At 40.8% G+C, this 14,347-nt stretch overlaps 1 protein-coding gene across 4 annotated transcripts in view; it reads right to left on the bottom strand.

Moving 5' to 3' along the window:
- The window catches only part of FGGY (FGGY carbohydrate kinase domain containing), a 136,357-nt gene that overhangs the window by 56,486 nt on the left and 65,524 nt on the right, over window positions 1-14,347 (bottom strand). The window lies entirely within an intron of this gene.

The raw sequence follows: 14,347 nt of genomic DNA, 5'->3' as shown, positions 1-14,347 counted from the left end.
TGACAATGGATGCTGCGGGGCTTAACTAACTCACTGTACTCCTTAAGAGAGCAACAGACCCCTCCTCTACATGGTGGCCCATTTTTAGATAGCAGCCAGGTCCGGTCTCTTCATCTGAGCTGACTGTGGGTATTTTATGCTTTTTTTCAACATGCTGCATCAGTTTTCAGCCAATGGTATGTACGGTATTAGTATGTCTTAGGGTACAGCCACATGAATAAATTATTACGGGCAAAACTAGGAGGTCAGTTGCCCAGGCAAAACCACCTCTACTCACCATCTTTCTGTGGTGTATCGTGTGACAGATCCCGGGGACCTTGCACATTCCACAGGAAACCGGGGCCAGGAGTGCTACTGCAGAGTTGCTGACATCGTGCAAATATACACTATAGATTACTCAGTTAACTTCTTCATCTGCCTGTACTCTTATTACTTGATCATACAAAAGGATTTTAAAATTCTTCTTTATTTTTTTAAAATACTAATCTTATGAAAGAAGCTTGCAATGAGATCAGCCTCCAAATATTAACCAGCAAAGCTGGACAACTGAGATTTGTTTTAAAAAGAATAATATTTTTCACATTATGAAATTCTGCCATTTTCCTGAGGGGAAAATACAGTACCTATTTCTCCCACAGTAAATTTTTGACTTCCTGTCTTTGCACTCAAAACTCCAAACGCAAAAGCAGAATATAAAAACAGGAAAAAATGAAAAGTATATTGGAAGCAAAATGCTCTTCATTTTCTTTGCCTTACTATTATCTATTTAAAAATGGTGAAATGTTAATAAAGTAGTACTTCTCTGCCAAAAACAAGTATCTTCATAAATCTCCTTTTCAGTCAGGAAAAGGCGTTAGTAAAATGAGAGACAGAGATAGACAGAGAGAGAGAAGAAAATTTCAGGCATGATTAAATCAAATAGGGTGAGTATATACTTCATTTTCACTATATATTCCATTTTCACTATATATTCCCTACCTCATCAGAGCAAGGAAACTCAACTGTAAGAAAGTCGAGCTTGGCTCACTGCATTTAGGGCTGCATTAAACCCTCCCAACTAATTTTCTCCTCAAGACAGAACAAAAGCAGAGTGGGTGCTCCAGTTCAGAAAGGATACTGAAATCCAAACAACGTACGATACTTAGCCACCAAACTCTTGCAAGACTACCAGCAACGTCCTTGTAGCTCCTTCCCATTCAAACAAATCTTCTCCTAGCTGTACACATGGAGCCTGTCCCTCCATGTACTTTCTGATAAAAGCATAAGAGACAGCCTACAATCTGTATTTTCATTATCTCTCTCTATGCCATAATAAAGGTGTTGTGAGAAGGGTTAGAGCTATCACAAACACGTGATCCATGACCTGCTGTTTAAAAGCAGATGATGCACCATGCAAAAAAGTGCAAGGAAGTGTTAGGAGATGTGATGCATCTCAGCCACCTCATCTTGTCTTTACCCAGGAGTGCGCTTGGCCACAGAAGCTGACAGGGCCACATCCGAACGACGTGTTCTTCAAGTCCCATTTCAATTGTTTCCTGAAATTTGCTTGCTGTTTGCAAAGGATGGGAGCTGTAATAGGACATGAGTGTTTGGAAGTTGGCCACTTAACAGCACAAGCCAGAAGAGGAGCATCACTTAATGGTATCTGTATCAGGAGCATTAAGTAATCACACTACCATGTTACCTGTAGTCACTTTGTGAGACAAGCAATTAGAGAGAAGAAAAATAAAATCAGTGTTCTGGAACACAGACACAAACTTCTCAACCTTGTATGAGATCCACAGAGAGCTAGCAGATTTCTGCCAGCCATCTCCTGACAGTTGAGCGATGACTTTACTGACCCACTGTGAACAGCAGACCCTCATATTTGCATTCATGTGGGTAATCCACCCATGAAGCACTAAAAAACTCCGAGTCATATATATGAATCAGGGTCACTAACCTCACATGTGATGGAAGAGAATGGCAGCTTGGGGTTAGGTAGCTCTACCATCTTGGAAGTTGGATACTGAGACTCCTATTATAAAGGTGCAAGTCCTGAACACTGTTCAGGTAAAACTGAAACCAATGAACAGAAAATCTGAGCAATAAAATCTATCCTTTGAATTAAGCAACAGGCAAAAAGACCAAGATGGTGGAAAAGAGAGACCAGTGGGCTGGGAAGGCTGCTTGTGATCCAACAGATGATCTTCTAAAAAGATACCATGAACTAAAAGGTGTTAGAGTGGTAGATGTACTTGATTTTTTTCTAGAAGAATGATGCTTTTTTCCTTGTAGAAAGAAGAATTTCATGAGGAACTATCAGATGGTTGAGACACTGGACCCAAGAACTGAGAACCATTCCCAGAGAGGGGCTGGAGCAAGCGGATCAAACAGCTGTATCCATACAAGGAGAGGCCAGGAGGGTGTAGAGAGTAGTTTCAGATTAACAGCTAGGTCATTCAGAGTCATATATGAGATAGGTCTCCAGGAGATCACAACGGGAGCAGAGAGAAGTCTAAGCACAGCATCTGCCTCTAGAACTGTCCCTGGGTTTGCTCTCCCCGGGCACAGAAAAACTATAGTGGTGTCCGTCACAGAAAATTTGCACCCCTGTAAGTTTTTCTTCCTTGGGTGTGAGGTTAACCTCCTGTGTTTATTCCAGGAAGCAAACTTGGAACTAAGCCTGGGACAACTTGAGAGTTTCAGCTCTGGAAGAAGTTAAATAACAATGAATTCATGGGTAATCTTTCCAGACTCATTCACTATCCACCATTTCCATCCGCCTAAATCAGAGATGCAAAAACTTCAAATGTCTTATCAGGGACCCTGACCGAATACTCAGCTTTGAAACAAAACCTTTAAACTAGATGAGTTTTGACTGTTCCAAGTATGAATGTTCACATACATTTACTTCTGCCTTTTATCAGTATCCATTAACATTAAGCATATTTTATGTGTCGGCTTAGGAAAGTGTTCAACAGGCATATCATCCTTTTCTTTGTATTCCCAAAGGTCAAGGTTTCTTACCTAAGTTGGCAAAAAAAGACCTTTAATCTGTTGTTTTCAAGATCCAAAACAGGAAAAAAAAAAAAGCCCACATTCCTGACAGATGCAGAAGCTTTTTGCTAAGCACTTAAGCACTAGCAGTTCTGCATTGATTTATTTTATTGTTTTATTTAGTGAAATGTCTGGATACAGATATACAGATTAACCTTCTTTTTTTGCTCATATTTACTGTGTCGCCTTCCTTGAAATGGGAACTACAAGTGTTTTGATAAATGGACTGAAAGGTTGTCTGGTTACACCATAGCTTCTACTTGCATCCTCTGCTGAAATGCTATTATGTACCCTTCTAAAGCAATGCTGCTCCGTGACTCACAGCAGTTACTTCTGTGCCTCTCATAACAATAGCTCACTGGGGATACAGGGCCTCAAATGAGTTAGAACAATTTATACCACCCATTTATTTTTACTTCTCTTCCATTGATAGATACTCACTGTCACAAAATGCCAGTTTATGTGAAGATTATAAATCTTCCAGTGCAGACAACTAACTGCAGGCCATTTTAAATAACACTACAATTTGCTGCTATAGTAAATTAAATTCCTGAAAGCTCCTCACAATATGAACTAACTCTTCTCAATGTTTTAAAAAAATAAAATCAAAAAGTCAAACCAAAGATCCATATAGCCTGCTAACCTGTTGCTAACAGTGGCCAGTAACAGAGGGAAGAGCATAGGAACAGGGTAAAAATACAATAATTCTTCCCCCAGAATGTCCTCCCGGCCTCTGGTGAGTTGAGCTTCAAGCAAATTTCTGTTCTTACTTCCAATCAGCACAAGAGACCAAGTCTTCAAAAGTGACTGTCTGAGATTGCAAACGAAACACATTTTTCATGAACCTTAGCAGTCTCTCAGTAACAAGCTCCATTTGTGCATTAGAAAAGACATTTACTATAATGCTGACTTGTAGATCAATAGAAGTCTTTTACAAGAACATTGGAGTTTTTAAGTGTCTCAGAATTATCCCTTTAGCTCACGCCCTTTCAACTTCAGTTCTGGTTCCTAAACAAACATGCCTCAGATACCACTTGCAGCACTATCTTATTTTACAAGACAAGTGAGACCTCATCCCAACCTGAAATGTTAGGAACTGTGCACATGGAACAGCTGTGTCACAAATACTGGTGGATGCTGCATCTCACTCACCAGATGATAGAAAAACAACTCCACCTCCAAGTGATACTTAAGAAAACCCCAACAAGCCTCCCAGCCAAACTCTGTGTAGCCCAAGGCAGGCCCAGTGCTTGTCACTGTGGCTAGAAGACAGAAGTGTGACACGCTGGGCCAGCCCAGGAACAGAGGGACTCCGTAAGAGTTTCCAGCACTGACCTTTTCCCAAAGAGCTGATGGCAGAATTGTGAGTTGTAGGAAGATGTGAGCTATCCTGTCTCATACCTTTTCCTGGAGATTCTGTTGTAAGATCCTTCTCTTCTCTTGAAAACTGTTTTCATAGTTATCTCTAATATGCATGCTAAGTAGCCCAAGTCTTGATAACCCCCATCCAGTCAACTCATTGTATCAGATGTTGACAATCCTGAAGAACTTGGAGCTTAGTAGCTGATATGACAGAAATTCAAGGCAATGGTGGGAAAGAAATCTCAGGTGTGGCATTTAAACAGGAAACTCAAGGTGGATTTGCATGTAGGTATTATTCCTAACCTTATTATTTACGGGGGAGAATTATTCTTCAAAACCTGCAGTTCTTACTGCAATCAATGGGAAATATCAAGGAAAACCAAAATCTTTTCAAATGAATTCTGGTGTATTTACCTACTCTGGATGACCGTCCCACATACCTTAAGGCCTTTCTTATTTATTTATTGCATAATACAGTTCATTTTAGAGATTTATTTTCCTTTTTCACCATTAGGTAAGTATTCCTTCTATATTAGTGAAGGCCACTACCAACAATAGTATCATACTTACAGATAAAATAAATCTTCTGCAAAACCCCTGAGTAACTGGAAGCAGATTTACATTATATGGGATATGCTATCACACAGTATTTTAAACATATTTTTAAACATTTGAATAACTAAATGGGTAAATCCTGAGAACCTTACTTGGTGTTTATTCAGCCCTTACTTACTAAGACAAACTCCCAAGGACAGAGTAAACACTGAGAGAGGACCTCAGGCCTTCACCCACAGTTATAAACAATGAACTCAGCATAAACTGTGATTCCCGGCTGACGCTGGGAGAAATGCAGCAGCTAATGCTTCTCCTCATTTTGCTTCCAGAATGATTATATGAGAAGAGATTTACCTTCTCCCTAATAAAACTTGCCCCATCTAAGATCTTCCCCCACCCACAGCCTGAGCAGCAACAGGAAACTTAGATGAAGAACTACTGATTCACGACAGGCTGAACAAAACTGGAAATAGAGAAAAAAAAGCCTTAGTAAGAGGCCCACTGCCCAAATACTGATGAAGTTTGCCTGACTGGGGGATTTGTTGCTGTTAAGAAAAGTAAAAAGATACTTAGAAATACCATTGCATCTATACCACCTTGGACTGTGGAGTCCTTAATACCCAGCACTCACACATCACACCTTTCAGTAGAAAGATCTCTCTCTGCACAGCTTCAGTTCCACGCTTGTACTACAAGTCGGTAAACAAAGGAAAGGCAACAATCTGACAGAATCATACAGCAAACCAGCAACACTAAACAAAATCTGGGATTTTGACCCCAAATTCCATACTACTTGTTGCAAATATGGCTAATTCCAAAATGTTAAAACTAACAGGAAACTATTAAGTTGTTTTCCATGCAATTATTGTATTCTCTTGAAAATTCTATTTAATTGTTTCAGGGCCCAGAGACAACCTAACTGATGACCAAGGTTATCCCTTATCATACCTCATTTCGTTTGTATTTTAGTTATTCTTTTACAGTTCAGTTAAGTTCTTGTAAGAAAACGAGCACAAAAAGGAGTCCTTTTTGTTCATCATGAGATCTAGACACACAGAATAAGCAGGCTGTTTAATAAATTCAGGCCTACTCACAAAACCAAGATAAACAAGGGATCCAGAAAGGCCATTTATTATACATAAATATGCTTGCGATCTGAGAGATCCAGCTCTCCTCAGAACAGAACACTCCAGGAAGACACTCGGGTTGGCTCAAGACTGTGTGGGCTTCAGGCTAATACATTCTTCTGGGTCTAGAGAGGAGCAATCAGAACTTGTTAGTTTGCAGTGTTGATGAGAATGTTGTACCTGTCAAATCTGATATCATCACTTTGAAGAATATAGAAAAGGAAAGACAAAAATATGCTGTTACAATGAAGGGCTGCTGCTGCTGCTGGACTTCCGTGAACAAAACTGAGAATAATGATACATAAAGAACGAATCAAAATTAAGTTGCTTTACCCTGTCCCCTGCAATGGAGTAAATGCTATGCTATCCGAACATCAATGAAGGAAGACAATTTTATAACTTCCCCAGGCACAGAATCCAGAATACAACCTCCTTCCTACAACAGAAGAAACAAAATCCCCAAAACCCTATTAAAATATATGACACCTCAAATACTGTGTTCAGTGTTGGGCCCCTCACTCCAAGAAGGACATTGAGGTGCTGGAGCGTGTCCAGAGAAGGGCGACGAAGCTGGTGAGGGGTCTGGAGCACAAGTCTGATGAGGAGCGGCTGAGGGAGCTGGGGTTGTTCAGTCTGGAGAAGAGGAGGCTGAGGGGAGACCTTCTCGCTCTCTACAACTCCCTGAAAGGGGGTTGTGGGGAGGTGGGTGTTGGTCTCTTCTCCCAAGTGACAAACGACAGGACAAGAGGAAATGGCCTCAAGTTGCGCCAGGGGAGGTTTAGGCTGGATATTAGGAAAAATTTCTTCACTGAGAGAGTGGTGAAGCACTGGAAGAGGCTGCCCAGGGAGGTGGTGGAGTCACCATCCCTGGAGGTGTTCCAGGAACGTGTGGACGAGGCATTGTGGGACATGGTTTAGTGGGCATGGTGGGGTTGGGTTGATGGTTGGACTTGATGATCTTATAGGTCTTTTCCAGCTTTAGTGATTCTGTGATTCTGTGACTGTTACACTTAGGAAATAAAGGTGCAAGGTGCTAGCTTCTAGAGCTAGATCTACTAACAGGTAACCTTCAATCCCACAGTGCTTTTTAAGTAGGGAGGCCCAAATTAGGCAGCCCAATATTTCTGGCAGCCAGAACAGATAAATCTTACTAGTGTCAACACAAGTACGTAAGAAGCTCAGTCTCTCTTGCTCACTCTTTCTAAGGCAAGACGTGGGTAAAGGAGTGAGGAACAGAAGAGGAGTCCTATTAGCAGTCAGACCTAGAAGAATCCCAACATAAGCCTAAGTGCTCACATGAAAAAGAATAGAAAATCCAAGGAAGGAAGAAAACAGATCTCTGGTTTACACATTGTTTATCATACAGTGCAATACACGATTTTCTGTAGTGTGTAAATGTCATTTTAGAACACGGAAGAACCTTGCAAGGCAAACTTTCCAGCTCAGATGTCATACAGTCCCAAAGCACTGCATAGTTGAAGTTTGTAAAAGTAAAGACATAATAATTAAAAACCTACTAAACTATGAAGTGCCTCAGTCTCCCACCTAATAAAACCAGAATAACAGTTCCTACTCTCTTACCCCATTCATCCACTGATGCAAAGAACCCCAAGACCACCAAAGAGAAGACACTGCAGAAAGGCTTAGTATTATAAATCTGACACCCTAATACATGGCTCTGTGACACACAGGGTAGTTTGCAGTTAACCACAGTATGGAAACCACCGCGTCTGTTGGAATTTTCAAAGCAAGCGTTTTCACATGTCAGTGAGATGTCTCTAGAATATCAGCCTTCATATAGTCTCCAAGCAGAATATTTTTCAAAGCATTCACTCTGTCCACATCTATTCTTTCAGTCTTTGAACTCAAATGATCTGTTCACAACAGGGAAGGAGAGTTGTCTGCACAGTTTTCTGGACATGTTACTAAGTATTATCTAGTTTATGTACAATAGAGATTGTATTGCTTTCAGCTACATTCCCCCAAACAGGTTGATTACCAGCAAAGCAATGGGATGCAAAACTTGGGTATCTCTGACAAGCATACACTAAATAGGAATGTCCCATTCTCCCAGTCACCAAGGCATACCTGAGCTTTGAATTATGTCAGGCCAGGAACAAAGGAATCTTGCTCATAAGAAAAGCTTTTAATAACTCATTTACTGAGAAAGCCTCCCTTTCATCTCTGCCAAGCTTTAGGAAAGGCTGGGAGGCAAGCAGAAATAAACATTATACAGACTCACCACTGCTGGCTCTAAAGTAAACTCTCCAACTTCCTATTTACATTTCAAGATCTTAAGCTTTGTGGTTTACTAGTTCTGCAAGTAAGTGCTTTGGGTTTTGGAGGCTGCCTGCACATGATTTCCCACCACTACTGAAGTCTTCCTAGCTTTTATTAATATAATAAGGAGGTCAGAAAAGCAACAATCTTTTATATACCCTGCTAGCAGAAATATTTTACTTCTCGCCTTTTAAAAACAAAACAAAGCAAACAAAGCATATATTGTCAAATTAATGCCAGCAAAGGGGATATGACAGTTTTGTTTGTTTCTTTTTCAAACCAAGGAGGCTAGAACATGGGACAACACAGTGTCATTAAAAAAGGGTGTGGAGGACTTCTTTGAGGGACAAGTAGAAGGCGGCAGCAGTTTTATGGATATATAACCCTTCGAAGGCCATAGGCTGAAAAGGCACCTAAATAGACTCCGTGACCTTTTCTCAGAAGGCTAAATCTGTGTACACTAAGGACAGACAACCTGTAACAACAGTCATGAAGTAAATGTGGTTTTCATTTCATGCAGCCCTCCCTGAATGTAAAACGTCTTCATTAGCTGGGAAGTCAGCGCTGTGACTGCTGCCAAATGCAATATATAAGCCAGCAGAACTGAACTGAATGAGGACAGAGCAAGGGAGAGGTTCCTGCGATACTAATTTATTTCTCCCATTTGAAAGACACCAGCTCTGTGACTCATGTGCGGAACAGGCCTTACAGAAAAGAATATTAAAAAACCAAGAGGGCAGGCGATTATCAATTTCATAAAGCCTGCACAGATCATTTCAAAAACTTCTCTAGGCTGCCCTAGCTTCAATAGGTTTGCTTTTGTTTTTATTTTTTTTCCTACTGCATTCCTCCCCCTTTCTCCCCGCTCGCCTGACGCTCCCAAAGCCAGCCCCTTTCCCCTGGTCAGGAGAAGGACAAATTGCTGCCTTTGCTAAACGCTGGGTCACGGCCAATTGGCACTCAGACACGTTGCCCTGGGCTTCTGGCCCTGTCCCCTCGGAGACTGCACGTTTCACGTCAGGGATTCATGTGCAGCAGTGAGTGAAGAGTGCGAGGCTGAAGTGCTGCACGCAGTCCTCCAACTCACTCTCCAGAAACACATTGCTCAGTGCCATCTCACTAGATTAAATATAGCTGGCAAAGCAAGTACCAGCCTATTTAGTCCCTGCAAGTTTTCCCCTCATCACAGATGATTTCAAGCAGCTGAGGAGTCCCTGTGTAGTAATTACTCAAAAGTCTGCTGCTTTAACAACGTGGCATGTTCTGAAGAGGAGACTCTCATATCAGAGCCAAAATATACTGAATCCACTTGCTGGTCTGGCTCCCACCGAGATTACAGAGATCAGGCTACGAGAACACTTCGAGCCAGCATGTCTCTGCAGTCTCCACTCCAGGATGTACTGCAAAGGACACGTACTGTGCATGCTTTGGGGGTGGAAACGTGCTTTAAACTCTATTTGTGTGAACAAAGCTGGCAGCTTGGGCGGATATTGTGGAGCAAAGAAGCTCTATTGTGTTTGCCAGTCATCACGAGAATCAAATGAACAAATTTAGAATAAGCAAATAGGGCTGAAGTTCCTTTAGCAGAAAACAGGCAAAGACTAGTCAGGCTTGGAAAGAGAGAGGATGGGTTATTCTTCCTGAAATAATCCATAGTAAACACTGGGACAGAAAAATGATCTGCCCATTTTGCTGTTTGTGTAGTTGCTCAAGCTCTGTCTTTCAGACCACGTAGTAAATCTGAAAAGATAGGAGATAAATTACTTGTGCCTCTCCAATTTAAAAAATGATGAAATTATAAGCTTCAAACCACATATACATTATCACCCGGGGAAAAAAGAATTGCGCACCAAGCCAGGTGAGTCAGTTCCCAGCGACAAGAGTCAGAGTAGTAACAAAAACAGATGCAAAGGAAGAGACGCCATCTAAACCCAAAAAGATTCCCTGACAATCCCAAAAAAGAAGTTTTGAGTACAGAGAACTGATAAAGAAGGAATGACTGAAGAAGCACACGGACCACATCACCAAAAAAAGGCAGAAAAAAAAATCAGAGACACTGGATAGGAAGGAACACAAACCTTGTGTATTTGGGACTCAAAATGCCAGCAAATTCAGACACACATCCCACACACACACCCCCACACCCCATTTCAGTAAGCTGAAATCAAGCCAGCCAATATTCCCATTAGAGGTTGCTCTGGCTATTTCCTTCAGCTGTGAATCCAAAAAGGTGTTAGAGTAAGAATGACAAATATTTTCATAATAGAACAACTGTTCTGGGACAACTGCAAAGCACAATGCTGATCTCTAAGTGAGTCTAATTCACCACAAAATAGGTGGTGACTTCCACAGAAGTCCTGGTCTGAGGGAAGAGGCACTATGTCCTAGTGACTCCACAACCCTCAGCACTCTCAATATTCCCACTCCAGAACTATCATTTATCTCTGCTTACCATTTTAAATTACTTTAGAATCCTTTCACAACCTCTGGCTACCAAAAACCAGTCCCAGTCTGGTCCCAGTCTATTAGGTGTCACGTAAGTTTACTCAAACCTGTAGTCTCTTCGACAAAAACCTTACAGTCTAATGAAACATTTTACTTTAAGGAAAAAAAAAATGTTTTATTATATGAAATTAGTGCCCACAAGACGAGTGCTATGCTGATATCATGTATGGGAAACCACAAGATTTATCTACCAGAAAGAAGCAGCACTACTGCTAGATTACTTGCTCCAAGGAATACTAGGAAATTTCTGTGTACAAGTACCCTGTCACACTGCTTGTTCATATTATTGTTTTGCTGATTGCTAAATGGCACCCGAGAGTTAATTCAATTCTTGGTGGTTTTACACATCTGCAGAAGGGCAAGCATGCTTGCGTTCAGGACTGGAACAAAATAATACAGATATCTGTACCTGAAATTGCTCTGATCCCATACAGGCTTCAGAAGAATACAAAGGATTTTTGAAACCTTTAAAATATCCCATAAAACCCATAAGACACTGGCAGGAAGACAGGCTTTTAGGGAAGCCAATTACCTTATTCCCAGAAGTTAGGGCATGTCTGTTAGACCCATGCAAACTACTAGTTAGGAATAACATGCAAGTTCCTATTTCAAGGCCTCAAACCTCCTGCTATTTTACTGTGAAAAGCTACTCACACATTTTGTGTAGTCGCCATGGCTACACAAGGAAAGTCTCCTAAAAGTTTCAAAACTAAATGTGGGTGCTGGAGCTTAGAGACCCTATCTACAAAGCACGATGACATGCAGCAGCCCACTCAGAAAAGTCAGCCACTGAGTATCCGTCACTTGAAAGGAATACCTACGCTGCACAGACAGATCAAAGCTACAGCAAATGAATCCCAGCCCTAAACTAAAGGACAATCCCTCACAAGTAAAAGGACAGCTTATTTGCCATTCCAAATGCAAATTCCGCCGATGACTTTTGCTAGGGCAAAGGAGGCAGCAGAGAATCATGTAAAATGAATAACTGTCCAAAAATATTCAGAAAACCATCTTTTCTTTTCTTTTTCCTCGTGGATAATGGATGAGCCCTGAGGTGGCAGTGACTTCAAGCAACTACCAACTCAGACCTGGACTTGGATCAGTAACCTAATTACAACATGCGTTTTGTTTCTTTCATGAGCTATTCAAGTATCTCAACAGAAACACAAAATGCTTTGTGTGTGTCTGATTACCCCAAACTGTCAGTGGTTAATTCCAAAAGCGTATCCTCACTTAAAAATGGTAGTTCTACCACAAATTAAACTATTATAGCCACGAGTAAAATTAGGTTCTACATTTGTACTTTCTAAAATATCAAAGGCATGATTAGCAAAGCCTTTTGTTCAAGATCTCTCGAGTCCTTGAGGTAATGAAAACTGGGTCATGGAGTAGTTTCTCTTAAAGTAAATGCTGTGTTCAAGCAATACCTGCTTCTGTGACTCATGGAGTATTCTGTCTAGAGAATGGAAATACCGTACCAACACACATACACCAACAGTAGTACCCTTGCCCTCAGCAAAAAATGAGGCGGGGGCGGGAAGAAAGGCATAGTAGATGATTTTGAACAGTTTCCTGTTACGATACCTTGAAAGAAATCCAACCGTACTTTCACCCTGCTTTCTGTTTTCTGAATTTCTCCTGACAGTTGGCTCTTTCATTTGCCAGAACCACAACAAAGGACGGCCTTGAGTTTCCACACAGGCCATTTTCTCCCTCTCTCGTCTCTGATCATCTCACAAAGGTATTATTGTTGCTGCCTCACTGGGGCTCAGTGCACCTGAGGCAGATCAAAGGCACTTTTTAATGCCCGCCTGACCACACAGGTCTCTCTCCCACTGCATTAAATTAAACTCGATGATTAATCTCTGTAGCCCTGAGGGTCCCTTGGTGCACACGGAGAGCGAAAATATATATTTCTATCAAAACACAAGTATAATATACTTTCATTTTATAGCCCTAATTAAAAAAAGGAACAGCTAATTTCAGCCAAATGCAGCTGCATACAGGTCTCATTAAAACACAAATACAACTGCTCTGTGTGCTCTACGTTCACTTCATACAGACTATGCAGGTAATAGATAAAAGAACAGTAAACCAAAGTCCTTTCACAGATTAAATCCAGAGAAGTTTAGAATTTGCTATTGTCTGCTGGCTAGAGATTGTTATACCTCTGAGCAGATGAGTGAAGGAAGGCAGTTAAGGAAATGATTATAAAATGCTGAGTAGTTACATTTGAATAAAAATCTACTTAAATCTAGCCAAAAACTGCACAAGCATCTATTTCCGAGTTTGCATTCAAGTGATTAAGAGCCTTAAAATGTTCTACCTTATCTATGGTGTGCCATCTGTGTACGACTTTGGGGTTGCTTTAATGACAGAACAGAACCATTGATTAACATCAACATGGCCTTTCTCATGTCACTTTTGTTACATTAACATATTTAACGGAGCCACATCTCTTATGGTTGTGGAGTATGCGCACAAAAAGTGCCGTGAAAGTGTTATACTGATATGCCATGCTCTAGTTTGGGAAGCAAAACAAACTACAGTTGTGAACTGGCTCTATGTTAGAACTTACCAATATACATACATTAAAGATTAATAAATAACCACACACATGTCCTCCTCCAGGGCTAGTTATACTAAAGGAATAAGTTAGGGCCAACTGGCCCATTTTCAGCTGCTCAACATTGCCCTTAGACCTTTTGGGGAAACTGTCTGCCAGCTCCTCAGCTCATTTCAGTCCAGTATTATGTCTCTACTAACCCAACTCATTTTAACAATTTAAACTAACTCAGCTAAATGAAACAGGTTAGGAAGAGTTCACACAAACAGCTTCTTCTGAAAGGGCAGAAACTTCCATCAAAAAGTGGAAATAATAAAAGTAGCAGCAGGCTGGAAGGGTGACACCTTCCCCCAGACCTGCTATTCGCAGGGTGCCCTACCTGCCCTGTGATAGACAAAGAGATAGCAATGTAATTTTTCAGAGACAGAGTAAGCTAGGAGTGGTGGAGTTTGAGGTTTGAAACTCTTGTTTAAGAAGGAATCCAAACATATTCCAATTGGTCTACAGGATTTAAGCTTTTGTTAAATGCTCTGCTTCACAATACTGGGATTATTCACATCTTTAAATTCAATCATGTGCTTAAATGCTTTGCTGAACTATAATCCATGTGACAAGATCACCATTTATTCATGCTCAAGATCACCATGTATTCATGCTGTTACTACAAAGACAACTTAACTTACTGTTAAGCCTGACATTTTATTATCAGCTTCCTTTCTTTTTCTCTACTGGAGCTCTCTCCATGAAGCATGTTAGTCCTCTCTAACACCTCAAGCACTCCCATTGCCATTTGCTCGTTTTGGAAAAAGCCAAGTTATAATCAGTCTAAATTTAAGACCGAAATGAGTTTTAAATAAAAAATGTGGCAGAAAAGGGTACTTATCTAAATGGAATGCTTTCAGACTCATACATT

Source organism: Gavia stellata, chromosome 10 (assembly GCF_030936135.1).
Source record: "Gavia stellata isolate bGavSte3 chromosome 10, bGavSte3.hap2, whole genome shotgun sequence".
Lineage (NCBI taxonomy): Eukaryota > Metazoa > Chordata > Aves > Gaviiformes > Gaviidae > Gavia > Gavia stellata.
Note: the sequence above shows the minus strand (reverse complement) of the source record. Positions and strands in the feature narration are given on the sequence as shown.